This window comes from Capsicum annuum, unplaced genomic scaffold, assembly GCF_002878395.1.
Source record: "Capsicum annuum cultivar UCD-10X-F1 unplaced genomic scaffold, UCD10Xv1.1 ctg1490, whole genome shotgun sequence".
Lineage (NCBI taxonomy): Eukaryota > Viridiplantae > Streptophyta > Magnoliopsida > Solanales > Solanaceae > Capsicum > Capsicum annuum.
Genome location: NW_025820315.1, coordinates 855584 through 873266, shown reverse-complemented (window position 1 = coordinate 873266; position 17683 = coordinate 855584).

Below are 17683 nucleotides of genomic sequence, written 5' to 3'. Positions count from 1 at the left end.
CTATTAATGATGGACGATTCAAGTTCCTCATCTAATGATATGACTAGTGATTCGAGTTCCTAGTCCCATGAAACTACAGGTGATTTGAGTTCCTCGTTTAGTGACATGGCTAGTGATTTGAGTTTCTAGACCAGTGATATGGCTAGCGATTTGATTTCCTAGTTAAAGAGATCTCTTGAGGTTTGAATACCTCATCAAATGACACGGCTAGTTATTCGAGTTCCTAGACTGGTGAAATGAATAGTGATTTGAGTTCCTAGACCAATGAAATGACTAGTAATTTGAGTTCCTAGTCCAATAAAATGAAACAATTAGTGATTCGAGTTCCTAGACCGGCGAAATGACTAGTGATTTGAGTTTTTAGTCCAATGAAGTAGCAATGAGATTGGTCAAATATGCTAACTTAGTTGAAAGTTCTTCACTCCATATCTTATGAATGAATGATTAGAGAATGCATGCTAAGTCATTTTTCCTTGTGGCATAATATGATTATGTCGTGTATGTCTATGTGTATGAGTATGTATTTAAGAATGTGATTAAAGTTCTATGCCTAATAAGAATGGTTTGAACCTAAGTGTGGAATATCGGAGTCCTCCAATTTACGTCTCATGGTTGAAAAGTTTGAGAATGTTGTCAAGTCTTGATACTTTGTTGGCATGTGATATGTATCTATATGTAAGGATAAGTGTATGAATGTGATTGAATATGATATATCGACTTGTTGTTGAATGATGATGTTATTTATCCTTATCCTTGAGTTAGATGCTAACACTTCAACTGAAAACCTTCTCTGAACATTATGTCCCCATGCAACATAAAGACCAGAGCATCTTTTTCTTTTTCTTCTATGCATTGAACAGGTGTTCGAGCGGTTCTGGCATTGACCTTGAAGTGGTGCGCTTCCATACTTCAAAAAATCTACCCCATGTTATAGACTTATATAGATTTGGTACTTGGCTATTGTCTGGGGCTTGTCTCGATATATTATTGACTTTGGATTGTTAGAGGTTTTGGGGATGACTGTGGACTTAGGTATTTTGGCTAGACCATTGGCATTAATGAAATGTTAGTTATTGTCTAAGTATTGATTATTAGCCTTATATTTATGCTATCTTATTATAAAGTCGGGATTCACCCGACCTTTGTGGTTGTTGTGATGATGATTAGGTTGGGTTGACGAGGCGACCTTCGGTTTATGTGTGCTTAAGATGCCCATACGACATGTACCAGTTTTGGGGCGTGTCACCAATAGGAGAAAGGCATCTTCTACCATACAAAGCCTCAAACAGAGCAATCTGAATGCTAGAATGATAGTTGTTATTACACGCAAACTCAAAGAGAGGAAAATGATCAACCTAACGTGTAACGCCCCGAGTCTGTACCCCGAACGCTATACGATGCTCATAATCCCTAAGGACCACAATCTAACCCATGACTGGCACCTGCTACAATAACTGAATAATAATACTGTAATATGCGAAAATTAGGCGGAAAACATGCCATAAGGTTCAATACTGTAATAAGACTGAATACGGTATAACAAATGCCAAGTCCGATTCATCTGTCTAAAAAGCCTCTAAACTGTCTGAAATGTGGAGTTGATGGGACAAGTCCCTAACTAACCCCGGCTAATGAAATAAACTGAACTGCTGAAATAATAATCATGTCCTTGAACTATGAGAACTCACCACTAACTCTAACTGCTGAAGATTTGAACTGCTAAGGGTGCTCGGGAGCCCGTGCGTCTGAACCTATGATATAAGACATCACAGCGCAAGAGAAAAGTATGCGTCAGTACTTTAAATATACTAGTATGCTAAGTGAGGTAGGCTGACATGGGTTCATATGCATGAACAATACTGACTGAATGACATGAGTATAACTGGATGAGAGTACCTGAATGAATACGTAAACTATAACTGAGATCGTGATAACACTAAATACTGAGTCTAAATACTGATTACTAATATCTGAGTATACTGATACTCAATTACTGATAACTAAATGAATTTATCTGATAGTTTTGATTCTAGGAAACTATACAGAGTTCCGCACTGAGCTGAGTGACTGTGTCTGACAATCCTAAATCTATAAAACTGAACTGAGTTCTGTACTGAGACTGAATCTTAAATTGAGACTGTGGAAGGTAATCATCTAACCAACATGCCCCTTTTAAAATAAATTAGGATCCAACCTATAACCCCAATTGGAAGGGTGTCAATACCGTGCCACGGGTAAAGACAAGTTGTGAGTTAACCCTCTCTGATAGGAAGCTCTTTCATCAACCCTTGCTGGCAAGAAAACTCAAATGAGATGTATCAACCCTCATAATATCTGGCAGAAAGATATCTTAACCTATACTAGCTACTTAGTTCTATAACACAGGGATTTCTACTAAGGGTCAAACCCTCTACTGGCAGGAATGCCCCCATCCCTGGGTTCGCTCGGTGCTGAATTCTACTTCCAACTGAATGGACACTGAAATATTTCCTAGTTTATTCTAGGCCTGACTAATATGTTACTAAGTTTATTGAGTTTCCATTGACTGACGGAATACTACTGAATTCTCTTAGCTGACTGAGCTTACTGTGGTCAAAACTGAATACTGGACTAATACTGAGTGTACTGAGTTTTTCCTGAGTCCTATAACTGACCGAGAGTACTACTGATCATGACATGACTGAGACTATTCTGTAACTGACATTGGCTCTAGGTAACAACTAAATTATTAGGTATTAAATACCCCCAGGACTCGATAGCATGAAAAGTAAAGCATCACATGATCTTGCTTGGCATAAAAATGTAAACTTGATTCCTAATGCATCTATAGAGGCATTTTACCAAACATTTGAATGGCATGAACTGATATATATGCTAACATGATATAATCTCACTGTTACATTCACATAAACAACTTCAGCAAATACTTTAGAAAGCACTGTATATGCACATAGTACTAATCAACACATGAACATCACAATTTCAGCACCAAGTCCATAATTTTAAGATTTCAATATGAATACACATGATACTACATACATAATAATTGTTTGCACATAAATCTTGCACTTAGTCATGGATTAGAAACCCAATCAACATTATAATCATGTATACACTTAAATCAAATCATAAAAATCATGAAATTAGTTTACTCAAAGTTTTAGTAGAGTTTGTTGGACTCCAAGGGTGTAAGGAACCCTTAGATGAACACTTGACATACCTAGGTTGCTAAATTCTTGAAGATTAATGGTGGAATCTTGAGCCTTGAATTTGAAATTCAACCACCTAGGGGTTTTTTCTTGAGCGATTTGTGAAATAATGAGTGTATGTTGCAAATAGAAGGATAAATTTCATGTTTTAGGGGGCTGAAGGGAGTGGAAAAAGACCCAAATATCCCTAAGGACGCAGTTTTTTAATGACTGAAAATCAAACTGTCGACGCGCAAAATGATGTGCCGTGTTGTTGGAATCGATGCGATAGCCAACGCGCCGCATCGAGTCCATGTCGGTTCATTAAAAATTGCCACTGGAACCTAAGGAAAAATATTTAGCAATGGGATGGTTAATGCGGCACGTAGAGATCACATTGATACACTATTTTGGGTTCCCAAACGTAGTCCAAACGAGGTTCAAAAAATTTGAAACTTGTCCAGAAACACCTAGTGATATTCCTGGTCATGAATCAACCTAAAGATCGATACTTTAAGGTTATAAGAGTCATGAAATAGAGTTTCCAACTTACGAAGGCTAAAATAATACTAAGTCTGAATACTTAGCTAAAAGTTTCTAAGTCTAAGACCTCTTAACAAGCTTAAAAGACTGAGTTGAGCTTAGAATTTTGCGGGGTCTTATAATGTCTCCCCCTGGGAATATTCATCCTCGAATGAGGCTGATTAAACAGAGAATACTGATAGACTGGATCTAGACATTGGACATGCACAACTAAAACATAATTTCATGACTAAAATTACTGATATATTGACTCATCATACTGAACATGCATATCTGATGCATGAGTACATAGCTGAACCTGATTCATGAATGCATGATTGGAATTGCTGAGAAGCTGAGTCTCTTATACTGAACATGCATATCTGATGCATGAATATCTGACTGAACTGACTGATAAATGTATGACTAGATATGCAATGGTAATTGATACTAAATTAGTAGCTATATCTGAATATGAAACTAAATAGAGTTAGGGGAACTATTACCTTGAGCTGAGTTTAAATTTACGGAGAAGAGGTAAGGATACTTGGTCCGCATGTCTGCTTCTGCTTCCCAAGTAGCTCCCTTAATGGACTGATTCTATCAAAGAACTTTGACTAGAGGGACTTCTTTGTTCCTCACTCTACAAATCTGATAGTCAAGGATTTTGACTGGGATCTCTTCATGAGAGAGGTTGTTCTGAATATCTATGTCCTCTATAGGGACTATGGCTGTTAGGTAACCTATGCATTTCTTAAGCAAGGAGACATGGAACACTAGATGCACTAAAGCTAAGTCTGAAGGCAACTCAAGCTCGTAAGATACCTTTTCAAAATGACTGAGAATTCGATAAGGACTGATATATCAGGGACTAAGTTTTCCCTTCTAGCCAAATCTCTTCACTCCTTTCATGGGAGAGATTTTCAAGAATAAAAAATTTCTGATCTCAAGCTCGAGACCCTTTACTAAACATGCATAAATGGGAACATAAGAACTAACTGAGCCAGAAATGTAAGACATGAGCTGAATATCATGAACTGTACTAAGACCCTAGATACATGGTGTATGACTGTGATCGGGACTCAAGGGTCAATTTATGAGTAACCCCTACTCTGAATTGGATTTGTTATGTGAAGAGGAAATGGAAGGTTTAGGTCATGAAAGCTCAGGGGATTTGTAGCATATCTCCCCCTTGGGACATTATGTCCCTTGAAGAATACTGATTGGGATGAGATACTGAGGAGAAGCTGGGACGATGCTCAGGGCACCTACGAACTGAGTTATGACTGAATATCTAGGATCTGAAATGAGGCATGATACATGAACTGAGTTGAACACGTACTACTTGGTTGCCCCATCTTAGAATAATTACATTCATAAGATATTCGAACAGTGCGACTAGATGGAAAGATGGATACCAAACCATATGAACTTGTCCACCTGACCGCTACACTGAATTACTGGTTTTACAAACTAACTCATACTGAAAAGTCATACTCAATTGGAGCATTTCCTTGACACTCTTTCTATAGAGTTTTAGTGGCCTTAGGGAGCAAGGAATCTTGGCATGGGATGAATAAGACATCTGAATAAGGAATCACATCCTGGCAAAATTTTGTAATATGATGCAAGGCCTATGAATCATCATCTAAGATAGAATGACTAAGCCTTTTTGCACTGCAACTATAAATTTTCAAGGTTAGACATATTCCTTGAATACTCTCTCAACAACACTCCCCAACTCACTATGATACTTCACCTGAGACTACTGAAAATATTCACCTGGGTGTTGAGCACAAATGCACAAACATACTAACTTGTCTGATTAAACGAATGGTTGATAGCTGAATACTGGTCATGTAAGACTAAACTATACTTGGCATGAATAACTGGACTGAAACTATAGAGTATTATGCATATGAGGAAGGGACCGACTGAGTAACAAGTGATAACTGAGTATGAATTCATGAAAATTGTATTATTTAAGAATGCAAGACCAAACGTATTATACGATTCTGAAATACTCTATAAACTAAGATACTGAAATACTAATAACTGAATAACTAATAACTGTATGCTATGGTCAAGTAAACCTAAAACTGAACTGAGTTACTGATCTGATTATTAAACTGAGACTGTGACTGAGACTGTAACCAAGATGGTAACTGAGACGATAACTAAGACTAAATACTGAATTCTTATAACTGAGTAACTGATAGGCGTGATTACTGATAACTGAGTTACTAATAACTGGGTGAATGTTAACTTTACGTACTGAGGTCTGATTTGGACTGAATTCTCTCACTATGTTCAAACCTACTCAAATCTCCAAAATTTATTTAGCCACTTACACATCAACATGACATTCAAGCTTAATTTCATAACTACAGCCTCATGTAAAACTAGCATGCAATAATCTTTTCTTAACATGAAACATTTACTCTTTCCCTTCTAAGCAACTGCTCATCACTACATTATTTCATAAGGAGAGTTCACTAAAGGTTAAAACACGAGGACCTGAAGCATGAATGGCACTATACACAACTTAACACTTAACTGAGGCCTGAGGAATAGAATATCAACACCATGGATTTATCAAAAGATCTAAACTGAGGGAATGCATAAAGTAATATGAATTTAACCAACCGCTAGGAGTGTGACATAGGTCATAGGAACTGAGCATATTGTAAAGAACAACATGATTACATGAGTCATGAGCTGCATGACCTGAGTCTGAAGTTTTCTATATTCATGGAACATGGTTTGTAACAATGAGTGAACTAGAATTCCTTATACTAGAAACTGTAAGCGCACATAATTTTTGCTAACGTACTCGAATATGAGCCATGATCATAGAGCTGACATGCAAGACATGAATAGATATCATGATAATTGATGAGTTTTGAGAGTTTAAAATATGGTTCAGAGATGATCTGCGTGATTATTTTTGCTATAGGTACACATTTTGAGAGAACTTTTTTTCTTACGCACGAATAGGACTGGTGCACCCCACGAGGATACGCCAGGTCTGATGAATCCCTTATCTAAGAGATCCTTCAACTATTTTTTTAATTATCTAATTTTTGCTGGGGCCATTCTGTATGGTGGATTAGATATGGGCTGAGTATCTGGGAGAAGATCAATTCCAAAATTAATTTCCCTCTTGGGAGGAATTCTGGGAAGATTTTTGAAAAACACATCCGCGAATTCACATATTACTGACATTGATCCAAGATTAGGGGTTTCTGAACTAGATTCCTAGACTCGATCGAGATGGTAGGCATATCCCTTAGATATCATTTTCCTTGCCCGAAGGTAAGAAGCAAGTTGACCCGTAAGTGCTGAAGTACTACCCCTTCACTCTAGGACAGGTTCATTCAAAAATTGAAACTAGCCAATTTTGTTTCTGCAGTCGACTGAGGCATAGCAGGAATGAAGCCAATCCATGTCGATAATGATATCAAAATCAGTCATTTTTAATTTAACTAAGTCTGCTGAAGTGACTTTCTGAGATACCATAATCGGGAAGTTCCTGTATACCCACCAGGCTATGTTAGATTTACTCACTGGGGTAGAGACTGAGAAAAGCTCTGCTAGAATTTTAGGGCTGACTCCAAAATCAACAACTATTTATGGAATAAAAAAGGAAAAAAGAAGCTCCTGGATCTAGCAAAGCGTAAGCATGCAAATGATAAACTTGTAATGTACCAGTGACCACATCAGGAGAAATTTCCTGATCCTATTGATACTGAAGAGCATAGAGTCTATTTAGGTGTTGCCCACTGGTGGCACTAGATGCAGCACCCTACTGATTTGGGCGATCGAACTGAGCTGGGGAAAAATATCTGACTCTGTGACCTGGCTTACCACACCCAAAACACATATCACTGCCAGCTCTGTAGAAACCCTGGTGGTTCCGGCTACACTTTTGGAAAAGAGGATTTGTTTGGCCACTCTTTGGCCTAGACATTCTGGCCCTCTTATTCTTTCGCTCCTTATTCCTACGCCTCTCCTCCTCACTCTGTGGAGTACGGGCCATAAGCCTAGATAGGATCATACTCAGTTGATTCTTTGAGAAACTATTAAATGAGCTAAGGCGATAAAAGCAGCTCAAAATTTAGAGTGATAAACATGCTCATTTAGTGGATCTATCTGAAAGGGTGGAGGGGCTAACTGATTTTCATCACTTTTTTCGTTAGCTTCTCTGGAAAATATGTCCTGGAAGCATAAGGAAGGGATGAATTAAATTTAGAGTTTAAATTGAGCTCATGCTCACTCGCACGACATGAATACAGAAAGAAGGGACACTTTTCCTAAAACATCTCGTAGCCTCCTGTCCATAAGTGTGGTGGGCTACACATCTATGCACAAGACTTTTCTAGATGTGGTTTTCAGACTTCCTAGGACTCTATTGAACCTTAGGATCTGATACCAAGTTTGTAACACCCCAAGTCTGTACCCCAAACACTACATAGTGCTCATAATCTCAAAGGACCACAAGCTAACCCATAACGGATACCTGCTGTTATAACTGAATAATAATACAGTAATATGCAAAAATTAGGTGGAAAACATACCATAAGGTTCAATACTATAATAAGATTGAATACGGTATAACAAATACCAAGTTTGATACATCTGTCTGAAAATACTCTAGTTTGAAAAGCCTCTAAAGTATCTGAAATATAGAGTTGATAGGACAAGTCCCCAACTAACCCCGGCTACTGAAATAAACTGAACTACTGAAATAATAATCATGTCCTCAAACTATGAGGACTCACCACTAACTCTAACTACTGAAGATCTGAACTGCTAAGGGTGCTCGAGAGCTCATATGTCTTATCCTATGATATAAGACATCATAGCATAAGAGAAAAGTATGTGTCAGTACTTTGAATGTACTAGTATGCTAAGTGATGTAGGCTGATATGCATGGGTTCATATGCATGAATTATACTGACTTAATTACATGAGTATAACTGGATGAGAGTACATGAATGAATACATACACTATAACTGAGATCGTGATAACACTGAATACTGAATCTGAATACTGATTCACTGATATCTGAGTATACTGATACTGAATTACTAATAACTAAATGACTGTATCTGATAGTCTTGATTATGGGGAACTATACTGAGTTTTGCACTAAGTGAGGGACTTGTGTCTGACAATCCTGAGTTTGTAGAACTAAACAGAGTTCTGTACTGAGACTGAATCTGAAACTTAGACTATAGGAGGTAATCATCTAAATGACATACCCCTTTATAAATAGAATGGGGTCCAACCTATAACCCCATTTGGAAGGGTTTCAATACTATACCACTGGTAAAGACAAGTTGTGAGTTAACCCTCTCTGACAGAAAGCTCTTTCGTCAACCCTAGCTGGCAGAAAAACTCGAATGAGATTTATCAACCCTCATAATATCTGGTAAGAAGATATCTCAACCTATGCTAGCTACGTAGTCTATAACGCATGGATTGCTACTATAGGTCAAACCCTCTACTGGCAGGAATGCCCATATCCCTGGGTTCGCTCGGTGTTGAATCCTACTCCCAACTGAATAGATACTGAACTGATTTCTTAGTTTATTTTAGGCCTGACTAAGCTGTTACTGAGTTTACTAAGTTTTCGTTGACTGATGGAATACTACTGAATTCTGTTAGATAATTGAGCTTACTGTGGTCTAAACTGAATACTGGACTAGACTGGACTAATAATTAGTCTACTGAGTTTTTTCTGAGTCCTATAACTTACTGAGATTACTACTGATCGTGACATGACTGAGACTATTCTATAACTGACACTGGATCTAGATAACAATTAAATTTTTGGATATTAAATACCCTCAGGACTCGATATCATGAAAAGTAAAGCACCACATGATCTTACTTACCATAAAATTGTACACTTGATCACAATGCATCTATAGAGGCATTTTATCAAACACTTGAATGGCATGAACTGATATACATGCTAACATGATATAATCTCACTGTTACATTCACATGAACAACTTCAGCAAACCCTTTGGAAAGCACTGTAAGTGCACATAGTACTAATCAACACATGAACATCACAATTTCAATTCCAAGTCCACAATTTCAAGGTTTCAATATAAATACACATGGTACTACATACATAATAGCTGTTTGCACATAAATCTTGCACTTAGTCATGGATTAGAAATTCAATCAACATTATAATCATGAATACACTTGAATCAATCATAAAAATCATGAAATAAATTTACTCAAAGTTTTAAAAGAGATTCTTGAACTCCAAGGGTAGAAGGAACCCTTGGATGAACTCTTGACATACCTTGGTTTCTAAATTCTTGAAGATTAATGGTGGAATCTTGAGCCTTGAATTTGAAATTCAACCACCTAGGGTTTTGTTCTTGAGCAATTTATGAAATAATAAGTGTATATTTCAAATAGCAGGATAAATTTTGTGTTTTGGGGGGCTAAAGGGCACAGGAAATAACCCAAATACCCCTAAGGATGCAGATTTTTAATGATTTAAAACTGAACTATCGACGCACAGGATGAAGAGCTGCGCTGTTGGCATCAATATGATGGCCAACGCGTCGCATTGAGTCCACGTTGATTCACTGGAAATTGCCACTGGAAGCTAAGGAAAAATATTGATCAATGGGATGGTCGACGCGGTGCATCGAGATTGCGTTGATACACTATTTTGGGTTCCCAAGCGTGGTTCAAATGAGGTTCAAAAAATTTGAAACTCGTTGGAGAACACCTACTGACATTCTTAATCATGAATCAACCTAAAGAATGATACTTTAAGGTTATAAGAGTTGTGAAATAGAGTTGCCAACTTACGAAGGCCAAAATAAACTATGTCTAAATACTTATCTAAAATTTTCTAAGTTTGGGACCCCTTAGCAAGATTAAAAGACTGAGTTGAGCTTAGGATTTTGTGGGTCTTACAATATATCCCCCTTGGGAACATTCATCCTTGAATGAGGCTGATTAAACTGAGAATACTGATAGACTGGATCTAGACACTGGACATGCACAACTAAAACATGATTTCATGACTGAAATTTCTGATATACTGACTCATCGTACTGAACATGCATATCTGATACATGAGTGTGCAGCTGAACCTAATTCATGAATACATGACTGGAATTTTTGAGAAACTGAGTCTCTTATACTGAACATGCATAGCTGATGCATGAATATATGACTGAACTGACTGATAAATGTGTGACTAGATATGTAATGGTAATTGATACCAAATTAGTAGCTATGTCTAAATATGAAACTAAATAGAGTTAGGTGAATTATTACCTTGAGCTGAGTTTAAATTTACGAAGAAGAGGTAAGGATACTTGGTCCGCATGTCTGCTTCTGCTTCCCAAGTAGCTCCCTCAACGGACTAATTCTTCTAACGAACTTTGACTAGAGGTACTTCTTTGTTCCTCAGTCTGCAAATCTGATAGTCAAGGATTTTGACTGGGATCTCTTCATGAAAGAGGGTGTTCCGAATATCTATGCCCTCTAGAGGGACTAGGGCTACTGGGTCACCTATATATTTCTTAAGCAAGGAGACATGGAACACTAGATGCATTGAACCTAAGTCTGAAGGCAACTCAAGCTCGTAAGCTACCTTTACGAAATGGCTGAGAATTTTGTAAGGACCTACATATCGGGGACTGAGTTTCCCCTTCTTGCCAAATCTCTTCACTCCCTTCATGGGAGTGATTTTCAAGAATAAAAAATTTTCGATCTCAAGCTCGAGATCCTTTACTAAACACGCATAAATAATAATATGAGAACATAACTGAGCCTGAAACATGAGACATGAGCTGAATATCATGAACTATTTTGAGCCCTTGGATACATGGCGTACGACTGTGATCGGGACTCAAGGGTTAATTTATGAGTACCCCTACTCTAAATTGGATACGTTACGTGAAGAGAAATTGGAAGGTTTAGGTTATGAAAGCTTAGGGGATTTGTAGCATATCTCTCCCTTAGGACATTATGTCCCTTGAAGAATATTGATTAGGATGAGATACTGAAGAGAAGCTTGAACGATGCTCAGAGCACCTATGAACTGAGTCATGACTGAATATCTGGGATCTAAAACTGAGGCATGATACATAAACTGAGTTAAACATACACTACCTGGTTGATCCATCTTGGAATAATTACATTCATGAGACATTCGAATAGTATAACTAGATGGAAAGAAGGAAACTAAACCATACGAACTTGTCCACCTGACTGCTAAACTGAATTATTGGTTTTATGGACTAACTCATGCTGAAAAGTCATACTCGATTGGAGAATTTCCTTGACACTCTTTCTATAGAGTTTTAGTGGCTTTAGAGAGCAAGGAATCTTGGCATGGGCTGAATAAGACATCTGAATAAGAAATCACATCCTGGCAAAATTTTGTAATATGATGTGAGGCCTATGAATCATCATCTAAGATAGAGTGACTAAGCCTTTTTGCACTGCAACTGTAAATTTTTTCAAGCTTAGACATATTCCTCGAATACTCTCTCAACAACACTCCCACCTCACTATAATACTGCACCTGAGACTACTAAAAATATTCACCTGGGCGTTGAGCACGAATGCACAAATATACTAACTTATTTGATTAACTGAATTGCTGATAGCTGAATATTAGTCATGTAAGACTGAACTGTACTTGGCCTAAATAATTGGACTAAAACTGTAGAGTATTATGCATATGAGGAAGGGACCGACTGAGTACATGTGATAACTGAGCATGAATTCATGAAAATTGTATTATCTAAGAATGCAACAACAAGTGTATAACATGATTCTAAAATAGTTTGTAAACTGAGGTACTAAAATACTGATAACTGAATAACTAATGACTGTACACTATGGTCAAGCAAACCAGAAACTGAACTGAGTTATTGATCTGATTACTGGACTGAGACTGTAACCAAGATGGTAACTGAGACAGTAACTGAGATTGACTACTGAGTTCTTATAACTGAGTAACTGATAGTTGCAATTACTGATAACTGAGTTACTGATAACTGAGTTACTGATAACTGGGTGACTGTTGACTCTACCTATTAAGGTCTGATTTGGACTGAATTCTCTCACTATGTTCAAGCCTACTTAAATCTTTTAAATGCATTTATCCACTTACACATCAACATAATGTTCAAGCCTATTTTCATAACTACAGCCTCGTGTAAAACTAGCATGCAATAATCTTTTCATAACATGAAACATTTACTCTCTCCCTTCTAAGCAACCGCTCATCACTACATCATTTCATAAGGAGAGTTCACTGAAGGTTAAAACACGAGGACCCAAAGCATGAATGGCACTATACCGAACTTTACACTTAACTAAGGCCTGAGGAATAGAATATCAACACAATGGATTTATTAAAAGATCTAAATTGAGGGAATGCATGAAGTAATATAAATTTAGCCAACCGCTAGGAGTGTGACATGGGTCATGGTAACAGAGCATACTGTAAAGCATGACCTGAGTCAAAAGTTTTCTGTATTCATGGAACATGGTTCGTAACACTGAGTGAACTTGAATTCCTTATACTAGGAACTGTAAGCGTACATGATTTTTGGTAACGTGCTCGAATATGAGCTATGATCATAGAGCTGACATACAAGAAATGAATAGATATCATGATAACTGATGAGTTTTGAGAGTCTGAAATACAGTTCGGAGATAATCTGCGTGATCAGTTTTGTTATGGGTACACATTGTGAGATAACAATCTTTCTTACGTACGAATAGGACTGGTGCACCCCACGGGGATATGCCAGGTCTGATGAATCCCTTATCTAAGAGATTCTTCAACTGTTCTTTTAATTATCTGAGCTCTGCTGGGGCCATTCTGTATGGTGAAATAGATATGGGATGAGTATCTAGGAGAAGATTGATTCCAAAATTAATTTCCTGGAAGATTTTCAAAAAAACACATTCAAAAAATCACAAACTACAGACACTGATCCAAGATTAGGGGTTTCTAAACTAGAGTCCTACACTCAATCGAGATGGTAGGCACATCTCTTAGATATTATTTTCCTTGCCTGAAGGTAAGAAACAATCTGACCCCTAAGTGCTGAAGTACTACCCCTCTACTCTAGGACGGGTTTATTTAGAAATTAAAACTGGACAATTTTGTTTCTGCAGTTGACTGAGGCATAGCAGGAATAAAGCCAATCCATGCCGAGAATGACATCAAAATTAGTCATCTCTTATTTGGCTAAGTCTGTTGAAGTGACTTTCTAAGATACCATAATCGAACAGTTCCTGTATACCCGCTAGGCTACGATGGATTTAACTATTGGGGTAGAGACCGAGAAAGGCTCTTCTAGAATTTCAGGGCTTAATCTAAAATCTACAGCTATATATGGAGTAACAAAGGACAAAGAAGCTCCTGGATCTAGCAAAGAATAAACATTCAAATGATAAACTCGTAACATACCAGTGACCACATCAGGAGAACTTTCCTGATTTTGTCAGGACTGAAGAGCATAGAGTCTATTTGGGCACTGCCCACTGGTGGCACTAGATGTGGCACCCTGCTGATTCGGGCGACCAGACTGAGTTGGGGGATAGTTATGCTAACTCTGAGAACTTGACTGGGAACAATATCTGACTCTGTAACCTGGCTTGCCACATCCGAAATACACATCACTGCCAGCTCTGTAGAAACCCTGGTGGTTTCTGCTATACTTTTGGCAAAGAGGATTTGTTCGGCCACTCTTTGGCCTAGATATTCTGGCCCTCTTATTCTTTCTCCCCTTGTTTCTATGCCTTTCCTCCTTACTCTGTGTAGTATGAGCCATAAGCCTAGATCGGATTATAGCCAGTTGGTTGTTCTAACCAACTACTGAATGAGCTAAGGCGGTAAAAATAGCTCTAAATTCAGTGTGAGAAACATGCTCATTCAGGGGATCTTCCTGAATCGGCGGAGGGGCTGACTGATTTTCATCACTTCTTTCGTTAGCTTCTCTGGAAGACATATACTAGAAGTATAAGGAAGGGATGAATTAAAATGAGAGTTTAACTTGAGCTCATGCTCACTTGCACGACATGAATACTGAAAGAATGGAAACTTTTCCCAAAACATCTCTTAGCCTCCTGTCCATAAATGTGGCGCGCTACACACCCATGCACAAGACTCTACTAGATACGGCTTTCAGACTTCTTAGAACTCTATTGCACCTTAGGCTCTATCGGATTTAAGCGAATCATATATCGATGGAAAATATATTAAATTTTTCACATGAAAAAAAGTAAAAATCTTGAATATTCCTTATGGAATAATTATCATTCACTTTAGAAGCTAATACTGTCATTCTTGGAATGAAATTTGCAAGAAAACTTTTGGGTATTACAGCTCCACCTAGGTTTTCTGGTGCTCCAGGTGAGGTTGCATATGAGTTTCTAACTGCTTATGAAGATAGGCTCCATAATTTGGGCCTTATTGAGAATCATGATATGGATTACACCATATTTTAATTGGATTTAGCTGCTCGACATTAGTGGAGAGGTTATATTAGTTCTAGACTAACTGGATCTTCTCCTTTAACATGAACTTAGTTCTCCATGATGTTCTTGGAGAAATACATGCCTCGCAGCCTTAGGGATCATTAGAGAGGTTATTTTTTTATATTGGAGTAGGTCTCCATGACATTTGTGGAGTATGAGGCTTATTTTCATGAGTTGGCTTGACATACTACTTCTATTCTAGGCACTGAGTATGAGAGAGTCCATTACTTTATTTGAGGATTGAGACTTTCTCTCTATATTTCTACTCAGAGTTTGGTTGTTGAAGGTAGGTCTTTTACTGAGGTTTTGGATCACTCTCAGGTGATAGGGGGATGCATTGTAAGGCCTAAAGGGGCAATGATAAGAGTCCTGGATATCAAGGCAGGTTCAGTGGGATCCGTATTAGTTCCTAATTTAGGGGTGGTAGTTCTCATGGTGAGTATCCTCTACATCCATCTTATTAGCCTTAGAGTCAGCCCAGTCAATCGATTCTAAAAGCTTTTTAAATTACCGATAGAGGTCAATCTAGTGCTAGTGATTGCCATGGTCAAGTTGGCGATCAGTCTTCAAGGAGTTTATCTTCCAATTATTCTAGTAGTGATGGTTACTCCGGGTCGATCGAATTTGTTGATTCTAGTTTAGCTCAGGAAACATGTTATAGTTATGGATATTTTGGTCACTATTCTCGTGAGTGCCTTGTGGTGGGGAGATTATTGATTTAGCTCAGAGTGTTCCCCTATTAGAGCAGTTCATCCCTCAGCTAGAGGTGATTTTTAGAGTCGTATGAGTGGTTTCCAGGGTACTCAAAAAGGTTCTCAGGAAGGCAGGAAAGGAGGTCGGTCAAGAGACTAACCAGGTGGTGGATATGGTCAGTTATATGCAGTACCTGCTAGACCAGAGGCTAAGTCTTTGAATGTTGTTATTATAGGTATGATTTTGGTGTGCAGTCAATCGGACTTGCTTTATTTGATCTGGGATCCACTTATTACTATGTGTCTGCTTATTATGATCCACGGTTAGAGTTATCTTGGGATTTATTATCTGTGTCCTTGAGTGTATCTACTCCCATAGGTGATTCTTTAGTAGTGGATCAGGTGTTCGAATCCTATGTTATGACTGTTAGAGATTTTAATACTTATGTTGATCTTAATATTCTGGATATGGTGGATTTTGATGTGATTCTTGGCATGGACTGGTGATTCCACTATCATGTGGTTATGGATTATTTCGCTAAGACCATTACCTTAGACATGCTCGACGTACCCCTAATTATGTGGCAGAAAGTAGTTAGCCATGAAATGATGGGGATTATTTCTTATGTTTGCATTGGGAGGTTTATTTTGAAGAGTTGCGAGTCTTATATCGCTTATATTTGTGATACTAGTGTGGAGGGTCCATTCCCTACCGACCTGCCTGGTATCCCCCTTGTCCATGAGATTGAGTTGGTTATTGATCTCGAGCCTGACACCCAACCTATTTCTATGGTACCTTACCATATGGCTCCTATCGAACTTAAGGAGCTGAATTATCAGCTTCAGGATCTTCTGTGTAAGGGTTTTATTAGATTGAGTATGTCTTCTTGGGGACCTCCTATATTGTTTGTGAAAAAGAAAGATGGCTCCATGTGTATATGTATTTATTATAGGCAGCTTAATAAGGTGACAGTGAAGAACTGTTATCCTATACCTCGCATTGATGAAATATTTGATCAGCTTCAGGGAGCCATAATGTTTCTAAGATTTATTTGTGATCTGGTTACCATGAGTTGAGGATTTGGATTGAGGATGTCCCGAAGACAGCCTTTAAGACCCATTATGGTCATTACGAGTTCTTGGTAATGTCATTTGGCTTGACTCATGCTCCATCCATATTTATGGATTTGATGAACTGAATGTTTAGACCATATTTTGATTTCTTTATGATTGTGTTCATCGACGATATCCTTGTGTATTTGAGAAGTAGAGAGGAGTATACGCAGTATTTGAGGATTGTGATTCAGAATTTAAGAGATCGTGTGCCCTTTGCCAAGTTCTCTAAGTGTGAGTTTTATCTTGAGTAGGTAATGTTCCTTGGGTATGTGGTGTCTAAAGATGGTGTTATGGTAGACTCAATCAAGATTGAGATGATTCGTGATTAGGCTAGACCTATATCTCCGACAAAGGTTCGTAGCTTTATTGGGTTGGCCGACTATTATAGATGATTTGTTGAGAGTTTTGCTACTATTTCAGCTCTTATGACCAGATTGACTCAGAAGGAGGTTCCTTTCTGATGGTCCGAGGATGTGTGAAGGAAAGCTTAAGGATTTCCTTACTTTAGCGCCTGTTTTAGCTCTTTCTGTTAAGGGTGAGGGATTCACTATTTTTTGTGATGCTTCTAGTGTTCACCTAGGTTGTGTGTTGATGCATTAGGGTCGTGTTATTTC